The following is a 22,030-nucleotide window of genomic DNA, read 5'->3' as shown; positions in this document are numbered from 1 at the left end:
GGAGAGAAATGACCAAGCAGCTGTGATGTTTTGCCTTTGGAGAGAAAGGAGAGCTCTCTGGCTGCCTGGTGGTGTGGCGGGGCTCAGAACCAGCATTGTCTGTCTCAGTGGAGAAAGAAGGCTTCAGGCTTTTCACGTTCAGTGCAGTGTTTCAGATCTAAAGCAAATGCTGCCAAAGGTCCCTTGGGAATATTTCAGGAGCTGAGTTCTAGCGGGACATCCTCCTGTTTTCGATCTGCATTTTCAGTCCTGCCACATACAAGCAGGGAGGACGTGGGAGGCGCCTAATCTGCGATTGGCCTTTTCCAGACGCCTTTGATGCCGTGCTTTTCTGGCTTTTTGATCGGCAAGCCTGTGCGACGGGCGGTTTGTGTGTCATTCTCCCTTTCAGTTCTGTGCTGCCCAAATTACTCAGAGCCTCTTCTGGTTTTCCAGATTCCCAGCAGAAGTCAGCCTCAGTTTAGTGGCTTATTTGTTTAGATTTCCTTTAATAATATGCCGAATATAGACAGCATTGTGCAAACATGTATATTTTGGGGCCTGAGGGGGGCGGTGGGGAGACACACAGCGCATTACGCTAAACCAATAGCTTTCTTTTGTGTTGCATGTAATGCAGTTTAAACCTCCTTTAGTTACTGGGGGGTAGGAGGGTACAAAAGCTGACATATTCCCTGCCTGCATTTTCTGGGCAATGCACAAGCTGCCTGGAACCAGAATGGGGTTATTCTGTGCACCCGATAGAGTGGAAGGATTTCATTTGGTCTGTGTCAAAGTTCCAACAGCTGGTCATTAATGCTGGCCCCATCTTCAGAGCCAGGCATTAGGGGCTGTGAATGGCTGCATGATTAATACTGCCCCCTCAAAAGGCTCCTCCGTCCCAGCAGCTATGCTTGCAGCAGAATAATGCAGCCCGATTTGATTGCGCTCTAACAGGGCAGTATGTCATTGTGTCGCCGAGCCATTGAGGTTATTACGGGGCAGGTCTGACAGACGGGACAGTGGGGTTACTAGACCGTGGCATTTTTAGAAATACAGGCCTGACCTACTTAAGAGTGATTCTGGCTGGCAGCTGCATGGAGTGCTCTGATAGGCTGTTGCTGTTGCTAGGGGAAATCAGCATGAATTTTTCCACATGCAGTAGCTGTGGCTGAATGATAAAAGCTGACTGGAATTAAAGAGGTTCAGCTCAGCATTATGGAGATTTATCTCCCTTATTTCTCTCCTCATGAAACATGGAGGGGGGGGGGGGAAGAGCAAAGAAATTTATTCTTTGACCTATTTTATTATTATTTTTTTACTATCTGAGGGAAGGCAGAATCACCAGCTATTTTAGTTCCTGAAATGGTGGAGCATGGGAGGAAGGGCTATTTTAGCTCACAAGAGTGTGTAGCTCAGCGTTTGCCTCAGCGTTACATAGCCCCATTTTCTGAGGCAAGCATTTTCCTGTCATTCGCTCTCTTAAAAGAACAACCCCCCCCCCCTCAGCATATAAAACTGCCTTGTTTAGGGTGAAGGAAGAGGTAGGATGCTGCAGGGGTGTAGCCAGGATTTTTTTTTTTTTTTAGGTCGGAGGGCTTATTTAAAAATTGGGGGGGGGCACTCAAATTTTAAACAGCCCCCTGACCTAAAAAGGCAAGGCTGGCAGGCTGGGTCTATCTGTTCTGGCAGCCGACAGAAGCACAGAGACCTTGCAAGCAAGAGGAGAGTGAGAGGCTGGGCCGGCAAGCCCAGTCTTCCTGTTTCTTGCAGCCAGCCGGAGGCATCTCCAGCTGGCAGCGAGAAGCAGCCAGACCCAGCCTCTCTCTCTCTCCCCTCCTGCCTTGCAAGCAAGAGGAGAGACACAGACTGGGCAGCAGGCTGGGTCTTCCTGCTTCTTGCAGCCAGCCAGAGAACTCTCCAGCCAGCTGTCAGAAGTAGGGAGACAATCTGTCCCCCGGCCTTCTCTCCCCACCTCCACTTGCGGCCAGCCCCCTCCATCCCTGGTTTCAGGAGGCAGGGCCCTCACAGGCGCCCCTGTGACTACGGGCCTGGGATGCTGAGTTTGAAGGAAGCGATGGTATACCCCCTTTGATTTCCTGGCACAAGCCTTGGTAATTTTTAGAAAGGCTAAGTTTATTCAAAGATAGCATTCAGGTGTCTTGGCCCTGGTGCATGAAACCACGGAGACGGATTGCTCCAATGTTGCATGTGGAGTTTATGGGGGAAAGGACGTGCATTTTAGATATTTTTTGTCCCCAGATCAAAAATATACGTGTCAGGGCTCATTTTATAATAGATTTCTTTGGCATGGATGCGATGAAAGAGAACAAAATAGTCTCTTCTTTTAATGGGGTCTTCTCCTGAGACCAGGTTTGACTTCCTGTGCACTATTCTTACTAGGATTGCCAGCTCTCAGTTGAGAAATACCTGGAGATTTTGGAGGTGGAGCTGGAGGAGGGCAGGGTTTGGGAAAGGGAGGGACCTCAATGGGATATAATGCCATAGAGCAGGGGTCCCCAGTCCTCAACCTTCCGGCACATGGGGGCTGGATTAGAGTGCCCAATGCCTAAAGAGGGAACATATCATTAACCCACCGATTTAAATCAAAAGTAAACATTCAGAGGTTAATAAAGAAATGTTAACTTGAAGGTAATCTATTACTGTGGAATCCTTTTATATAGGCTTCACGTGCTTACCTAGTCAGTGTGATTTTTGTGCCAGTTTTCTGTTAGCCAAGGCATTAATGTCCAAGTCAAGGTTTGCGACAAACACCCTTAAAATGTCATGTAAATAAATGTTCATCTGTAAGTCCTGACCTACAATTGGATTTCACAATTTTCATCTTGCTAAAAGTTTGTTCACTTGTATGTATATGCCTGCAGATTTAAATAGATGGGTTAATGATTTTGACTTAAGATGTGTTCCCTCTTTAGACATTGGGCACTTTAGATTGATAAATATATCAGGTAGACCAGAATAGAAATCTAATGGACTATTTTGTTTGTAAATATCTCTGAGATGATCACTGGCTTGCAAATCAAGTAGTTCCAGCTGGAAAAAAAATGTTATCTGCATCTTCTGGGGCTACTTCAAATGGATTCTGAAACATCCTTATTTCTTTTCCATGCTTATGGCAATCAACGAATCCGTTCTGAAATTCTACCTGCAATGGGTTCAGCGCTTTGATATAAATTCCCGCCTTCCTCATATTTTAATCCATAACAACATGAGAAGTTACCTTCACTGTCTTGATTCACAAAAATGTTTAGTTTTACTTCAAAAGCTTTCAATTCAGAATGTATGTCACATACAAGCTTTCCTTTTCCTGGCAACCTTAGATTCAATGCGTTCAGATGTGTTCAGTTAAGAAAGCCAAATCAAAAATCCATCCAGGGTCAGAAGGTATTTCCTGACCTTTTCCCTTCTCCATGATGAAGACTGAAAAAAGGTTTGAGGACTTCGCTAAGCCACCTGACTTCTGCATCTCCATATTCTGCATCTATCTCTAGAGAAATTGTTGGAAACTGATGATGAGTAAGGCCATGACATCTGATGTAATTAATGAAAGTTACATCAATACGCATCACACTTTCTCACTGAAGAATCTTACTATTCAAGATTTGCTGATGGATGATGCAGTGGAATTGCATAGGAAAATGTACCATTTAATTTCAGTATATCATCACTGATTCTTGCAACTACACCAGTTTTACTTCCCACCATATTTCCTACACCATCAGTTGTGATGCTTTTCAATTTATCTCAACTTAGACCAAGATTCTCTACGAATTTATGCACCTTCAAGAATATGTTTTCTGCAGTTGTAGTGCCTTTTAAACTCTGCAGTGCAGTGCACACAACTCTTCTGTAATTCTGCAGTTGGAATCTATCCCCCTGATAAAAATTAGGAGTTGAGTAGTGTCTATAATGTCATTGCACTCATCTAGTGCCAGACAAAAAATATATACAAAACTTTTTGCCTTGGCAATCTGTGATCTATGCAGTTCTCCTCCTAGTTCTTCAACACACCTGGTAATTGTAGATGCAGATAAACTGGCTCAACTATCACAAGGTACCTCATCAGGGCACATTTCCTCCATTACTTTAACCATGCAATTTTTAACAAATTCACCATCAGTGGAGTGGTAGACCATTCACTCTTAGCAGTACATTTAGCAAGATGATAGCTGGCCCTCACAGTGGGCAGGTTCTCCTCAACATGCTTTCTAAAACTTACTTTGCTGCTCATACACTGATTTTCTTAAGAGACTTTACCTTGTTCACTCACACCTCTTGATATATCGAGTAGCTCTTATGACAGTATTCAAAGTGCCTTTTAACATACTCCTTTAATACTGAGGCCATTTCAAGACATATCAAGCAAGCTGCTTTGTCCTTGTTTAAAACAAAGTACTCATTTGTCATTATAGACACAGTGCTCAGTTGCAATTTTTTGTTTATCTGAAACAACACTTTCTTTTGCAGACATCTTACAGCATATTTAGCAGAGCAGCAGTTGCAGAGTTTCAATATCGAATAAATAAAAATACGAGTATAGTTTTAGGGGCCTAACTTTTCCCTTTCCCATCAAATCTACCGCACTCTAACTGCTATTAGCTGCAGGTTTTCATTTTGACTATGGCAAAAGAGAAGAGACCTTTGCATTTCTATCCACTACATTTCTTAGGACTATTGGGCCACATGCACAGACTAGGAAGATTTTTTTTTAAAAAAATGGATTATGAATCTGATCTACCAGATGGCAAAGTTACAATCCTAAGTACATTGAATACTGTGAGGTTTATTTCTTAGGGTGTTTTCGCACTGACCTTACTCTGGAGCGACGTCCCTCTTCACCATGCAGCGTCTGCGCGGATTTCGCACCAATTGCTCCGCAGAACCTGGAAGACCCGCAAAGTCCCGTGGCTTTTGCGTCGCAAATGTAAACCGCCAAAACCCAGTTTACATTTGCGACGCAAAAGCCGCGGGACTTTGCAACTCTTCTGGGTTCTGCGGAGCAATTGGTGTGAAATCCGCATAGATGCTGCGCGGTGAAGAGCGACGTCGCTCCGGAGTAAGGTCAGTGTGAAAATGCCCTTAATTAACACACTGTCTTGAGGTTTAAATCTATACATGCTAATACTTTAAAAATTGGGGGCCTTCTTAAAAAGGGAGGTAGAGAGGACGAATTTGTTAAAAAGCAGCTTCCCACCTGGAGCAGAGGATATGCCATTAAGTTGGCTTCAAACTATATGCAGGATGCACATATAACTCCCTGCCTGCCAGCCAAGCTTCAGTCACGAGAAGCAAAATGGCAGCTGGGGTAGGGGAACTTGGCTGGAGGAAGATGTGGGAAGGGGAATCCCATAAGCTTACCTGCTATGAGAGTACTCTCTCTCTCTCAACCCAATGGGCCACTCACCAAGCAAGGCAAGAAGTCAGAGCAACCAGCTCTTGTTGAGGAAGGAAGAATGCTTTTGCCTGCAGTAGCAACCTCATCAGTAACCTTGGCAGGTACTTGAGGGGGTGGAGCCTCTGGAAATGTTCAGTATGCAAAACACTTTGGCTGCTTACAGATGGGCAGTTTAAGGCGACCCAGAGAGGCCTTAAAAACTGACTAGAAAAACCTGTCCAAACGTGCACATCTGCCTCCTGTCCTCATCCCGTACTCACCTCGTTCTTCAGCGGCTCAAAAAGCTACCACTTTGGAAGTGGTAGCAAATTTCTAAGTCATATGCTAGTTGCCTTTTTGGCATCTGGATATAGAAGTGCACAAGTGAGGCGGATTGGTGGTGTGAACCTGTCAATCTGCTCTAGGTGCTCACCAGTATTCTTAAAAAAAAAAAAACAGTCCTGAGCGCATGTGCACATAAGCATATATGTACATGAGCACTAAAAATGTATTGAAAAAAGAAACCCAAACCGTGCCAAGGGATTGGTACACTACAGCCATCTGACCTTGCCAAGGCGCCCTGTGGGCAGGATAAGGGCATCTTGCGCTGGAGTGTGTGGACAGTTTGGGATGCTTTTTGAGCCTGCCTGATTTGGGATGCCTCCCATGTGCCCCAAACTGCCCATCTGTAAGCAGCCTTTGTGTCCTTTTTTTTTCTTTCAAAAATACCCTTTTACTGTCCTTTTCCTGCCTTTTTTTTTTGCAAAAGCAGGCCAGGCATCTCCTGTACCTGCTCATGCAGCTGCTTTATCGTCTTTATACACACATATTTATTTATTTCTATTTGTATCCCGCCCTCCCTGCGAACAGGCTCATGGTGGCTGACGGCATATTAACATCATAAAATACAATAATCTATTCTATTTTAACCTTCAGCATGGTAATGCATGGAGAGGGGGAGTGAAAAAGCTGAGTGGTACGGGTATCCGAGTTTAGCTGGCTAGTAATGCACCCAGAATGGCCAAAATGCCAGTATGGAGGATATGACCAAAAGGGGACTAATAGAAGAAACTGTGGAGACCGGAAAAAACAATGTTGCTATTGTGTTATTTGCAAGAAAGGGACAGGAAGAACAGCAGTAGATGATGCCTCTTGAGTCTGAGGGAAAATGCCTTGAGAGCAGGGGTGGAATCCTAGCAGGAGCTCCTTTGCCTATTAGGCCACGCACCCCTGATGTAGCCAATCCTCCAAAAGCTTACAAAAAAGAGCCTTGTAAGCTCTTGGAGGATTGGATACATCAGGGGTGTGTGGCCTAATATGCAAAGGGGGCTTCTGCTAGAATCCTACCCCTGCTTGAGAGTGATAGAAGCAAACAAGCAGGCTGGAGAGCTGCACTGAAAGAGCTCAGGCTGCAGGTTGGGGAGGCCTACCATAGAACTCACCTTCCAAAGTGGCTATTTTCTCCCAGTGAACTGATTTCTCTCACCTGGAGATCAGCTGTAATAGCAGGAGATCTCCAGCCCCCACCTGAAAAGTGACAACCCTAATTCTGAGCAACCCCCTTTCCATCAAGCAAATAAAGCACACAAAATTTCTAGGAGGTAATTACCAACCACTGTTTTATGAAAGAGCTGGCAAATTTACATTTTCCTTTTGGGAGGTGAGTGAATCTGTTGCTATTCAAGGAAAGGCGCCATTGTTAATTTATTATATAGAATTAATTTCATGACAGCAGCACTGAGATAATTTAGAATGAAACGATGGTCCACTCAACAGACAGAACCAGGTAAACTGATAATAAACAACACACATTGGCTACACTTTAGGTTGACACACATTGGAGCTCCTCCTTGCTTATATCATGTGTGTAACTTACAGAAAATAAGGGAGATGGTGCAGTTATTAAGGTTTCAGGGACTGCTGTGAAAGGGACTCAGGCCCTGGGTGTTGTTTTGCATGCTTGCAGTAGCAGTGAGAGATATTGTTTCTGTTATTTTGTGGGGAGTTGAACATTCAGTAGTGTTATTCAATGAAAGAAAATACATAACATCCATTGAAAGAAGCCAATGGTGAAGCCAAAAAGTACAATTAAAATTTATGATAAATTCTGCACGGTTCATTCCTCTGTTTCACCAGAAGCAGAAGTTATATATATTTATCTGTTGTAAAAAAAATCCCCTGAGGAAAAATTTAAGAACACACCAGGGATTTCTTACTGCAAAATGACTTTTTATATTAGACTTTTAATTGCAGCGTTTGGCTTTGCCTAGGGATGCTGTTTGGTACTTTGGGATTGCTTTTAATCTTTTCCACGGCTCACAGCTATCTGGCTCATCCCCTGCAGCAAAATATGGCCAACAACGTATTAGCTCTCTACACATTATCACACACAAGTTGGGTCATCGTGTCCTGTGGTCAGAAAGCTGACACACAGTTTAATGGTTTCAGCGGATCAAATGGCTCCAGATGATGTAACTGGGGGCCAAACTGAATGTTACTGTTAAAGGCTGTTTTGGATCCTGAAAGCTGCTGTGTGGAAGTGGGCGGGGGTGGGGGTGGGGACAAAATCCTCCAGTTCTGCTGTGCTGTGGGCCCGCTCTCATGACATTCTTAAATGGCTGCTGTTTAGTTGTAAAAAAATCATGAAAGACACAAGTTGGGTTCTCTCCCTCCCCCACTCTAACAGAAACAAAATCCAAAGGAAGTAGCCAGTCTGTCCTTTGGGAGGAGAAATTCCTCTCTGACCCCAAAGATAGTGATGAGTCAAAGCCTGAAAGTAAGCAAGGCAAAGCATGCATCCATGTGGTTACTGAGAATCCTATCTCAGACTTTTCACTCCCTTCCCGACTTTTAAATATCTTGCCAACTATGAATGAGTTATGGCAAACAGTGTCAGTCTTCTTTCTGCCCCCAACCTAGTAGCCTGCTGTTGACTTCAGTGAAATCTCACAAGGTGCTGTTTTCGGGGCTGTTTGTAGCATCCATATAACTTTGCCTATGTCCTGCATTGCTAACCTAGCCCTGATCTTCATTATTTGCTGGTTATTTTTTTCCCTTGGAAATGTCCTATTTTCTTCAGCAGGATATCATGATGCTAGTGATCTTCAATTTATCCCCTAGGCTTAAATGTGACTGGATGCAATATATAAGAGGAAAGAAGTGGAGGCAACTGTGAATCCGCTCAGGGGCCTTGGTGGTTTGTAGAGCAGGGACTGGGTGGTGGGATCCAGGTTCAGTCATTATATTTGGAGCAGGAAAAAAGTATATTCATATGTTCCTTAATGGCCTTTAATGTCCCTTGGGTTGCTAACTGTGAAACAAATTCTGGGAATTGGAGTCAGCAATGCCACAATAAAAAGTATACCATACTCTGGTGTGCATAATAACAACTGATAAATTTAGTTATGCCATTATGTTGGAGCAGTAACCTACTTGCAGTGCTGCAAATCACATCACATAGGAAAAAAGAGACAAAAGGAATGAATAGTAGAGGCTTGTCTTATTACCTTCCATATTTTAAAGTGGAAAGAGCACACACTCACAGAAATACTGTTTGTAAGAATTTCATTTGGCCCTTGGTGATTCGTCTGGAGCGCACAGCTCTCATGTATTTTTATGATGAATGCAGTGAGACCAAAATGTATTTTTCTTTCTGTCTCCAAGTGAATGTTTTCAGATCAGAGTATATATATATTTGTAGATCCTGAATTTTGCTCTGCAATGGTTGCTTCTAGTCTCTGTAGACAGGAAAGCAGATTTAAGAGATTGTTAATACTGACCACATAGCAATTTCTTGGAAACAACACCACCTTATTTAAGAATATAGTTATACTTCCATTTATTGTTTGCTTTTGTTTTCATTTAAAGCTCTGGCAAATCTCAGAAGCTGCAGAAGATGAAGCCTTCAATTTTTCTATGAGAAAGATTGTCAAGAAAAGCTATCCCAGTGGCAAAGCTTTCTTATTTTCAGAGGTGGTTATTAATTTAGCCTCAATGAAAAAGATGGATGACACTGCAAATGGGAGCTCATGTTCCTATGACATTGGGAATTAGTGTTTCATAGCAAAGGCACTATTTTACTTGCTGCTTCCTGAATTTTTTAAAAATCATATATACGGAATATCCAAGGACCCTAGTTGTTACAACGTGTGTTTTTTTCAAGGAAGAGACATAGGAGGTAAAATTTTAAATACTTTTTAATCTCGAGAGCTGCATATCACAAACAGTTACATGTGCCAGAACTGACTTCGCTTGGAACTACACATTGTGAAAGTATATGTCGTCACCAGGCCCCACCTGGCTCAGTACTCGAGATGTTGGTGACACTTAAAGATGACTGTTGTCCTCACAGTACATGAAAGTAATAATTAAGTCAGGGTACATCACAGCCAGAAGATGGGTGAGAGCAGGGCCTTTTTTGGGGGCCTTTTTATTTTTTTAGAAAAAGCCCAGCAGGAACTCATTTGCATATTAAACCACACTCCCTGACACCAAGCCAGCTGGAACTGTGTTCCTGCTCAAAATAAGCCCTGAGTGAGAGAATGAAGGACCCCACAAACTCCCCAACTCCCCAGCTCTTAGATCCTCAACCAACCACTTAGATCTTTAATCCACCACATCTGTCTTCCCCTCTGTTCCCCTCCACTGCCTTGTAGCAAGAGATCAAATGTGTCTTTGCTAGCTACCCTTCCCAAGGAATCTTCAAATAAAGTACAGCAAGCTGTGCATACTCCATAGAACTCCTGGGTACTTGTGAAAGTCGCAGCTCTTTGTGAGAGCTTGGGAACCAGAGGCCTTGCATCCAAATCTCCTGGCAGCTTGCCTGAGATTTACCCATCTCATGCAGTACCACTGATTTGATGACCAAGTGCCATGATATGACTCAGCCCCACTTGGAACAGCAGTCAGTTAACAGCAGAGGCCAGAAAACCTGCATAGCCCCCAGACTGGGTTGTGGGGGCTGCAGACTGCAGCATATGAGCTGGCAGGCTGCCCGTGGTCCTCAGGATATATATATGGAACTCCCTGGTTTTAGACTCTTTGCTATTAGAAGGTAACATTCAGCTTTTACAAAACCTTTAGTTTTTCTCCAAAATGTTTGTTTCATTCATTGACTGTCTGACTAGGTCTAGAGGTAGGCTTCCCATATCCCCCGCCTGGGCGGGGGACCCTTGATTTGGAGCCTCCATCCCCCATGCGCCAAAAATGTGGAAAGTGGGGGGGGATGACGGCCCTTCCCACCCAGCCCCGATCCCAGCTGCTTCTCCTCTCCCCTCCCCTTCCTGTTTTGTCTTCTCGCCCTCAGCGGCCGCGTCTGCCTGTCTGAGGCGTCATCTCCGTCTCTTCCTCGCCCTCCCTGCAAACGCCTCTTTTTCAACCCCCATGCCCCATCCCGGCTTTTGCCGAGAAGACTCAGGTCAACCATGGCGAGCGTCGGGTTGTGAGGAAAGTGGGGGGGGGGGCTGTGAAGAAGGAAGGGGGGAGCGAAAGAGGGAGGGCGGCTTCTCCCTCAGCATGGCAGGGCGTCAGGGCGCAGGAGGCGGAGGAGGGGCAGGCTTGGGGGAAGCGCTGCAGTCGTTGTCCTACTGCGGCGGAGGAGCCGCCACGGAGCCCGCCTGCGAGCTCTTCGAAGCTTGCCAGAATGGCGATGTGAAGCGTCTGGTGCAGCCTGACAATGTGAACAGCAGAGACACGGCTGACAGGAAATCCAGCCCCCTCCATTTCGCCGCAGGTACGACCAGCCCTGGCCCTTCCCTTCTCCTTCTCCTCTGCCGCCTCCTCTCCGGGTCTCTTGTGGGGACTCTTCCCTTCCCTTCTCGAAGGTGCTGTTTGTTTATCTTAAGGCTGGAGTGGAAGGAAGGAATCATTTTCCCGGCGGCCTCTTCAGGCTCGTCCAGGCTTTGTGTGTGGAGACGAAAGGTGGAGACTGGCATCAGTACCAGTGTGCCCTCTAAGCTGCGGTAGTGTGAGCTAGCCCACAGATTTTTAGCCTCCAGCTCACACATTTTTTGTCTTAGCTCAGGAAGGATGACCCTAGAACACAATAATTTATGCAGTAGCTCACAACTTTAATACTGGTAGCTCACAATTTTAATGCCAGTAGCTCACAAAGTAGTTTTTTTGCTCACAAGACTCTGCAGCTTAGAGGGAACATTGATCAGTACCCAAACTGGATGGAAATATGGTGCCAGGTTTATGGCTCAGTAATTAGACCTCTCTTCCCCCCTCTCCCTGGGGGAGCTGTTTTTTGAGGTAGAGGCACCAAATTTTCAGTATGGTTGTCTACTGCCTCTCCCCAAAGTACCCCCCAAGTTTCAAAATGATTGGACCAGGGGGTCCAATTCTATGAGCCCCAAAAGAAGGTGCCCCTATCCTTCATTATTTCCTATGGAAGGAAGACATTTAAAAAGGTGTGCTGTCCCTTTAAATGTGATGGCCAGAACTCCCTTGGAGTTCAATTATGCTTGTCACACCCTTGTTCCTGGCTCCGCCCCCAATTTTTCCTGGCTCCATCCCCAAAGTCCCCAGATATTTCTTGAATTGGACTTGGCAACCCTATCTAGAGGCCACAGGAGGAAGACTGGAGGCCTAATGTGTCTGGGAATTATATATGTTTATATGCAAATAATAGAAGCATCCAATAGGGGAGCTGGAGTGTCAGTAGAAAACATTATTTATTTATTTATTACGTTAAGCTTATATCCCGCCCTCTCCGCAAGCGCAAACATAGACCTTGTGGGCATTTCAGAACTTGGGGGGATGAGGATAATCAGTGGGATACAGTTATTCCCGGATATGAATCGTATCAGAAGGATAGGGAGGGAAGGGCCAGGGGTTATGCAGGTGTGTAGTGCTCTTTTTCTAGCTGGAGCTGCTCTGCATATTAGGCCATGCCCCTCTGATGTAGCCAATACTCCAAGAGAGCTTAGAGGGCTCTTAGTACGGGGCCTACTGTAAGCTCCAGGAGGATTGGCTACATCAGGAGTCATGGCCTAATATGCAGAGAAGCTCCTGCTAAAAAAAGAGCCCTGGTGGCGTGGCTCTGTATGTCAGAGAGGGTATACAGTACAGTAAAATTTGAGAATCTAAGAGAAATTGAGTTTCTAAATACTCTCAATGACTGTGCCATGGAGCAGATGGTCACAGAACTTACTGGGGGAAAGGCAATCCTGGACTTGGTCCTAAGTAATACTCAGAACCTGGTGAGAGATGTAAATCTGAGAGCGCCGGTTAGGAACAGTGACCATAATTCTATTAAGTTCAGCATTTCTGTAAATAGGAGTTGCCCCCAAACACAACCACACTTACAAGCCTAGACAGCTTCAAGAGGGGATTGGATATACATAGGGAGCAGAAATCCGTGAGTGGCTATTAGCCATAATGTGTAGATCAGGGATGTCAAACTCATTTGCTATGAGGGCCAGATCTGACATAAATGAGATCTTGTCGGGCTGGGCCATGTATATCATAAAATGTAATGCCAGGTAGCAGAGATATAAACTTTATAAAGGACACAGATAAACACAATTAAGGATTTTTAAAAACTTAAAATAAAACATGCTTAAAACATTAGCACTCATTGGTCTTATGGGTTCTTTCTTTGTATCTCTCCCATGGAATCCAGGGAACTGGGCAAAGGAAGCTCTGGTTCTTTCCTTCCTCCCCCAGGGGACCAGGAGGGTGAGGAGCCTCAGCCAATAGAAGGAAGAGAGGCTTGGCTCAGTAGCTCTGCTGTGAAATTCAGAGAGTCTGGCAAAGCAAGATCTCCCTCTCCCCCTTCCTTCCCAACGTAGGAGTATCAGCCAATGGAGAAAATAGAGGCTTTGCTCCGTAGTGCCTGTGTGATTGAGCAAGCCTGGCAAGACAAACTGTGATGCAGAAGGAAGCAAAAGAGAGGGAGAAGGAAGCAGATGACAACCAGTTGCTTGGGGGCCTGATAGGAGGCCTCTAGGGGCCTGATTTGGCCCCTGGGTCGAATGTTTGACACCCCTGATGATGGAACACTATGTTTGGGGCAGTGACGCTCTGTATTCTTGGTGCTTGGAGGGCAATAGTAGGAGGGCTTCTGGAGTTCTGGCCCTGCTGCGGGACCTCCTGATGGCACCTGGGTTTTGGCCACTGTGTGACACAGAGTGTTGGACTGGATGGGTCATTGGCCTGACCCAACATGGCTTCTCTTATGTTCTTATCCCAAGCATGGCCTCCAAAAAGTGATAATAACTAAAAGAACATCTCTGACAGTGTGCAGAGCATCTTTTTTCTTACCATTGACTTAGCCCAGGCAGATGTTATGCAGTTTGTCTTTCTCTGCTCACAGTTTCTATGTGATACATCTCTAGAGAGCTTGAAGAAAGCCAGACAGCATACTGGACTTGTCAGCCTTTTACAAGTTTGCACCTGGACTTTAATCATCCTGGATAAAATCTAAGATACACCTTTTCATCCTGCCCTCTCCAAAATTCCCTCTTTGAGAACCAGAACAGCTAATAGAATGGATGGATTTAATCACTGACACCCACTGTTGCAGGATTACGTGCAATCTATTTACTTTTGTACAGATTTCCCCCCCAACCTAGGGAATGTTAAACACTTCAGCAATTACATAGAAACAATTTATTTGTGTTCTGTAATGTTTGTTTAAACATGTTGGTCTTCTGACTGATGTTTTAGAAAGATTCCTGTATCTGCAATTGTTGTGTTCTTCCAGTGTTAAAAGAAGGAAATAATTGCCATATATGATTAATGGATGGATAAATAGCAGTCCATTTAGTCCATTATCCTGTTTCACACATAAGATTGCCATGTCCAACTCAGAAAACATCTGGGGACTTTGGGGGTGGAGCCAAAAGACTTTTCCATTTTCTAAAATAAATAAAAGTACAGTGTATTTCCCCTGAATACAATCTTCATTTCCTTATACTCCAGCAGCTACACGTCACTCTCACAAAGCAGCCAAAATAAACAGTTAGCAAGCACGCACTTTTGTGATCTCACTGCAACAATTTTCTCACATTGCTGAATGTAACCTTCTGCTATATTTAAACCAACTTCTTCAGGAAAATGAAAGAACAGCCTAGGTAGCTTTATCTGCTGGCCAGGCCCCCTGCAGCTTTCCTCTTGCAAGATTTAAAGGCGCACACACATTCAGAAACAAACAGTTGCAAGCCTCTTCTAAACCCACAGAGGTTTGAAGGCACATGGTGCCTTTGGGGTGGGGCTTCATGGCCGGCTGGCTAGTGGCAGGGAGGAGCCTGGAAAACTGGGTGATTCCCTATCTAGACTTGGGGACTGGCAAGCCTAATCACACAGTGTCTAACAAATTACTCTGGACGGCCAGCTAACAGACCATAAACACCAAGGCCCTTCCCCCAGTGTAGTCTCCTAGTACTGGTACACAGAACTTTGTTGTTTCTGAAGCTTCCCTTTAGTCAAGTTGACTAGTAGCCGCTGATGGGCCTATCCTGCATTAGATGAAGAAAACTGCAAATTTATAACCTGCCCTTCTCTCTGAATCAGAGACTCAGAGCAGCTTACAATCTCCTATATCTTCTTCCACAACAGACACCCTATGAGGTGGGTGGGGCTGAGAGGGCTCTCACAGCAGCTGCCCTTTCAAGGACAACTCCTGTGATAGCTATGTCTAACCCAAGGCCATTCTGGCAGCTGCAAGTGGAGGAGTGGGGAATCAAACCCAGTTCTCCCAGATAAGAGTCTGCACACTTAACCACTATACCAAACTGGCTCTCTAATCCCCTTTTGAAGTCACTGTATTAGTGGCCATCACTGTGCTCTTTGACAATGTATTTCATAATTTGTTGGCAGAAGAAGCACTCCCTTTCTTTAGTTCAGCCTGCCCATCAGCTGTAGAATTAGGGGACCAGGAGAAAAAGTTGCCTATCCACTTTTTTCGCCTGCTGCACAGTTTTAGAAACCTTTCTCAAACCTCCCCCTGCTCATTGTCTTTTCTGAAGTAAAAAGCCCCAGACTCCTTCAACTTTCTTCACATGAAAGGTGCTCCACTCTTGAATCATCTTGATTGCACTCTTCCACACTTTCCCCAACTCTGCCAGTTTCTAAGTTTTCTTTTGTTCTTTTGCCTGTCCAGCAAAAATACTTGAATTTACAGTTTCTGAAGCTCTCTGGGGTCATGTAAGAGGTTACTTTTGAAGGGCAAGAAAGAAAAATGGGGAAATTGTCATTGTCAGAAATTCAGCCTGAGAAGAGGCGGATTTAAAAGGACAGTCTCAGTACTCAAACATTTTCATTGCCAATTGCTGATCCGACTTTACAAGGGTTGCTTTATGTATGTGAAAGACAACTTGTACAGTGAGATGACAGCTGTTCTTTAATCCCCACCAAAAACTGGCTTCTGATCTCAAGGTCCATTTTCTGTTTGAGCTTTGGAAGGATTGAGGCTTGAATAACTGGTCAGGATTTTGCAGGTAGGATTTAAAGAACAACTTTACTTTAGCAAAAACAAAAAAAACCCAGTGCCGGCTAAATCCATCTAAATGCTTGCCAGTCAATAGATGGTTTCCCTTGAGTACTCAAAAATATCTGCTGGGATTGAAGCAATATTGGAACTAAGGTAGTGTTATGGGGCTTCTTTGCCATGTGTGTGCTAGGCTGTGATACTCAGTATCATAACGTCTTGTTGTTACACTATTTATGCCATGGGTCCCCAACATTTTTGATATTATGGGCATCTTTGGAATTCTGACACAGGGGGGTGGACTCAACTACAAAATGGCAGCTGCAGGAGGTGGAGCCAACCACAAAATGTCAGAGAGCAAGGTCAGGAATAACTCTAGCAGGAGCTCTTCAACCTTTCAGGCAGAAGCTGTTTAACAGGATACCTTTTAAAATGAAAGTCTTAACCAATTCCACATTTTGCATTGGCATCTCTGGGTAGGAGAAGGAGGAGATGGCAGAAAACTTAGGGGGCAGGGTGCCAACCACGTAAAACCTGTTGTCCTCAACCAAATGCCTGGCAAAACATCTCTGCCTTACAAGCCCTGTGGACTTGCATTAAGTCCCCCAAGGCCCTAGTGTCATGATGAGGCAGAGAGTTCCACCGGGTCGGAGCCAGGACCTTCTTGGTCAAGGACAGCCAGATGTCTTTTGGGCCAGGGATCACCAAGTTATGAAGTCAGTAATCTTAAATTATATGTTGCTTTTTTTAGAGAATGGAGCGTCAGGTCTTGGTTTCAGGATAAATGAAAAGCCAGATGTGAGCTTGTGCAGATGCTTAGCAAGGGCAACAAGCCCTACAAAGTGTCACCATTGCAGTTTCTCGTTGGTTTGCTGCACAAGGGCATGGCAATAGCGCATACTGCAGCTATTGGACACAGCTGGTAAAGGAGGAAAGAACTGGAGGCATATGCCTTAAGCTAGATCATGGGTGGCCAACTGGCAGCTTGGGAGCCACATGTGGCTCTTTCACACATATTGTGTGACTCTCGAAGCCTGCCACCATGCCATCAGCCAACTTGGAGAAGGCATTTGTCTCCTTAAATCACTTCACCAAGCCAGCCAGCAGCTTGGACAATGCATTTAAAGTTGCTTTCTTCCCACCTCTCCTTCACTCCATCTATTTTCCTTCCTTCCTTCATGTCTTGCGGCTCTTGAACATCTGATGTTTATTCTATGTGGCTCTTACATTAAGCAAGTTTGGCCATTCCTGAGCTAGATGCTGGTGATTGGATAGAAGTGGCCAGCACGTGTATGGCCCAACAGTCTGAGCAAGCGTAATCTCAGTTGGGGAGCATTCAGCTCTGCTACCTTTAAACATCCACAACCCGTCTTGCTGAAGATTTTGTTTAGAGGGGGAGTGTGGTTTTCGGGAGGAGAGTATAGAGTCAGGAGACCATCCTGGCATGGAAATCACAAGTTATTGCATTGAACAGTAGTGTGCTGCGTGTGTTTAATTTGTATAATTCCACTTAGAAATCCCAGGATAGTATAAATACATCATTTCCAGACTCCCAGGAGGATGTGTGGAAGGGGTGGAGGCGAATAACTCTTAGTCATGAAATGGAAATGTCCTTCAGGAACTACTGAGCTGCTTAGGGGGGCCTGGCTAAAGAAAAATCGTATCATCAAGCAAAGCTGCAAGAGCAGCCAAGAGCCCTGCCAGGAATCAAAAGGGCGTATTTTGGATTAAACCATGTGAGAGATTCAAATCAGTGACCTACAGCTTTCTGTTCAGAGTATGCAAACAAACGGCAAAGGGCCATTGATATGAAAGGTCACTTAGGAGGGGTGTGTTTTTGAACTGCCTGATGATATCAGTGGTGATAAAAGCATAAAAATAAGTGTGGTTTATAAGAACAAGCCTGCCAGCTGGTACCTCATGTGTGAGGAATACCACACAAGGAAGCCCACATTGGCCCGGCACATGTGTGCAGATTAGATTGAAGCACAGCTTGAGGCAGAAGCAATTCAGCCATGGGTGAGGGGGGGCTTATGAAGAGTATAATGTCATAGAGTGTATCCTCCAAAGCTGCCATTTTCCCAGGAAACTTGTCTGGAGATCAGGCCCCTCACCTGGAGGTTACAGTCAAAACCGCAATTCACGAAAAGAGGGAAATGCAGAGGAAAACACTGTGAAATAATAACCAGCAACTATTATGATATGCAATTTCAATAAATATTTATAACCAATATCATTTGTGTCAATATTTCATTCCAAAGTATATGAAGTCCACAAAATTAATTTCTGACTTATCTCCATTCACATAGTTTCAGTTCCAAAGTCTTGTGTCCATTTAGTAAGTCCCAAAACAGGAGCCCTGTAGCGCAGAGTGGTAAGGCGCAGTGCTGCAGTCCAAGCTCCGCTCACGGCCTGAGTTCGATCCTAACGGAAGCTGGGTTCAGGTAGCTGGCTCAAGATTGACTCAGCCTTCCGAGGTCAGTAAAATGAGTACCCAGCTTGCTGTTGGTAAAGTGCAGATGACTGGGGAAGGCAATGGCAAACCACCCTGTAAAAAGTCTGCCGTGAAAACGTCATCATGCGATGTCACCCCAGAGTTGGAAATGACTGGTGCTTTTTTTTAGTAAGTCACAAAGGTTCTAAAGTATTTAAAGTGCCAGTAGCAGTCTTGGTGTAGCCAGTTTGATGTAGTGGCTAAGTGTGCAGACTCTAATCTGGGTGAACCGAGTTTGATTCCCCACTCCTCCATGTACAGCTGCTGGAATGGCCTTGGGTTAGTCATAGCTATCACAGGGGTTGTCCTTGAAAGGGCAGATGCTGTGAGAGCCGTCTCAGCCCCACCCACCTCACAGGGTGTCTGTTGTGGGGGGGAGAAGATATAGGAGATTGGTAAGCCGCTCTGAGTCTCTGATTCAGAGAGAAGGGCGGGGTATAAATCTGCAGTCATCTTCTTTACAAGATTAAAGTGCATCCAGCTTCAAAATGGAAAAAAAATGCTTGTACTTGAAATATTCAGTCCTGGACAGCAGATCTGGATTCCTTCTCACCAGCTCTAATGGAGTCAGCCAGCTTTTTGAGGAAGACTCAGCATGGGTTCTGTAAGGGAAGATCTTGCCTCACTAACCTGTTACATTTCTTTGAGGGGGTGAACAAACATGTGGACAAAGGAGACCCAATAGATGTTGTTTACCTTGACTTCCAGAAAGCTTTTGCTAAAGTTCCTCATCAAAGGCTCCTTAGAAAGCTTGAGAGTCATGGAGTAAAAGGACAGGTCCTCTTGTGGATCAAAAACTGGCTGAGTAATAGGAAGCAGAGAGTGAGTATAAATGGGCAGTCTTCGCAGTGGAGGACGGTAAGCAGTGGGGTGCCGCAGGGCTCGGTACTGGGTCCCATGCTCTTTAACTTGTTTATAAATGATTTAGAGTTGGGAGTGAGCAGTGAAGTGGCCAAGTTTGCGGATGACACTGAATTGTTCAGGGTGGTGAGAACCAGAGAGGATTGTGAGGAACTCCAAAGGGATCTGTTGAGGCTGGGTGAGTGGGCGTCAACGTGGCAGATGAGGTTCAATGTGGCCAAGTGCAAAGTAATGCACATTCGGGCCAAGAATCCCAGCTACAAATACAAGTTGATGGGGTGTGAACTGACAGAGACTGACCAAGAGAGAGATCTTGGGGTCGTGGTAGATAACTCACTGAAAATGTCAAGACAGTGTGCGTTTGCAATAAAAACGGCCAACACCATGCTGGGAACTATTAGGAAGGGAATTGAAAACAAATCAGCCAGTATCATAATGCCCCTGTATAAATCGATGGTGCGGTCTCATTTGAAGTACTGTGTGCAGTTCTGGTCGCCGCACCTCAAAAAGGATATTATAGCATTGGAGAAAGTCCAGAAAAGGGCAACTAGAATGATTAAAGGGCTGGAACACTTTCCCTATGAAGAAAGGTTGAAACGCTTGGGACTCATTAGCTTGGAGAAACATCGACTGCGGGGTGACATGATAGAGGTTTACAAGATAATGCATGGGATGGAGAAAGTAGAGAAAGAACTTTTTTTATTTTATTTTATTGTTGTTTTAAAAACCCCACATGTGTGTGTGTGTCTGTGTATACACTGTGTATATATATTTGGCCGCTGTGTGACACAGAGTGTTGGACTGGATGGGCCATTGGCCTGAGCTAACATGGCTTCTCTTATGTTCGTATGTTCTTTTGCAAGTCTGTTTCTGTGTTCTTTTTCAAAGAGAGTCTTGAGCACAGTCCTTATTTCTTATATTTCTTATATCTTTCAAACCATCAAAGTCAAAACAGTCTACCTCACAAGCACGGTCTTTGGAGCATATAATTTCCCACCTCCCCAACGTGGAGTTTGGCAACCCTGAATGAAGGGATGGATCAGTTCATATTGTCTCCCTTTGAATTTTGTGGAGGGGAAATAAATGGGCTGTTATTTGGGAAGGACAGAACTGGGACATGACTGTTCTGTCTTCATCCCAATAAAGACTGAGGGAATATCTCTGCTTCCTCCCATACAAATTGATGCTGCCGTTCTTTTATTTTTATTTTTTTTAAGTGCTGCATTTGGGATCAGATACTGCAGTGAGGCCAAAACTTGTTCATCACTCCTGGTTAATGGTATAACCTTCACTGACGTGAACCACGCTTGAGGATACAGTGCGAGTCTGCGAATGCTTACTTAATTCCTCACCTCCATCCGATTGCTGTTTGCTTGCCCAGTGCACAGGGCCTATCATAATGATAAGCGTATTCAGTACTTTATTTGATCATAAATTGTCCGCTGCTGAAATAAATTTTTTGGCAGGCAGCCACTTTCTCAGCAGCAGTGGCAGCATCACAGACAGAGGAGGGCTTCTGCTAGAAGTCTGAAGGCGTTTGTTTATTGCGATGTGTTTTGTCTTTCACAGCTTTCCAAAGCCACCTCTTGAATTTCTGAAGAGCTAGGTACAAGCTGTATGCAACATGCCCTTGAAAGGCATGCAGTGGAGCCCTGATACCCACAGGTATTTGTTTTAAAGAGAAAGGCAGCTTCCAAAAGGAACAATTTTGAGCAGAGAAGTACCTAAGGGAGGAAGTACCCAGAAAGTTCAAAATGCTACAGGAGGATTTTTAGAAGTAGTGTGTGGGGAGGGGGGGTAGAGAGAGAATGCTGCTTCTCTGCTCAGAACTGCCCTCTTCTGGCTTTTTATTATTGTATTTTGTATAATGTAAATATAACGTATGCAAATGTTTTATATTGTATGGATGATGGCTTATTATTATTAGAGTTTGACTCATGTTAGCTAGGCTTAAAGCATCTGCTCCCTGAGGTGATTTCTGTATCATCCTGTGCCATAAAATAAATTATTTTATTGCTAGGATAGAATGCTCTCATTGGGAATGCGACTTCTGTGTTCCTTGAGAAATTATCCTCATGTTCTGTTTCTGTAAAACATTTTGACCTAGTTCTTGACATTGTGCTATTTCTGACTTCTTTTTCTTAGTATGTTTTCATCTGCCATACTGATTTTTATAAGAAGTTCTTCAAGAATAGGATGTAGGGGTGGGGAAACAACAGGTCCACTTTTTTCCAGTAAGTAGAAAGTAATTCTGTAATTAAATATATTGGAGTTTATGGTTTAGTACACTCTGCTTATATTCATTTTGAGTTGTGAGGACTATCAAAGTATTCTCTCTGCCACCCCTTTCCTGTCTGCAAAGTCTTAAACAATGTAGCATGTGTTAAGGCAAAACTATTTTAAATTAAGCCAAAAGATTTTCCAAGGTTAATTCAAAGGACTATCCTGGAGCTTGGTTTCAAAGTAATTTTAAAAAGATCGGAGTCTTTGGTTTGAATAAATCATGCAGCGCTACAGAGCAGTTTTTCCACTTATAAAAAGCTTGAAATGAATTCACTTCAGTAGACTGATGTTGGCTGTATGATATTTTATCTGCTTTTGAGGGTAAGGCTAATGTTGATGCCTTTTGGGGTGGTTCATTAAGGATGAACAGAGATTATTAAAATGAGCTCGGTTTAATTACACTAACAGGTAAGGCCCATTTTTTTAATCTATATTTCTTGATCTTGGAGGGACTGCACCCATCTGAAACCAAACCATCAGTGTACCCAATCCATTCAAGGCTAGTTAGTATGGCATAATGGTTACATAGTTGAGTTTAGCCAGGAGACCCTGTTCAAATCCCCACTTGCTATGAAACTGTGTGAACTTG

This window comes from Heteronotia binoei, chromosome 7 (genome assembly GCF_032191835.1).
Source record: "Heteronotia binoei isolate CCM8104 ecotype False Entrance Well chromosome 7, APGP_CSIRO_Hbin_v1, whole genome shotgun sequence".
NCBI lineage: Eukaryota > Metazoa > Chordata > Lepidosauria > Squamata > Gekkonidae > Heteronotia > Heteronotia binoei.
This window is presented reverse-complemented; position numbering follows the sequence as displayed.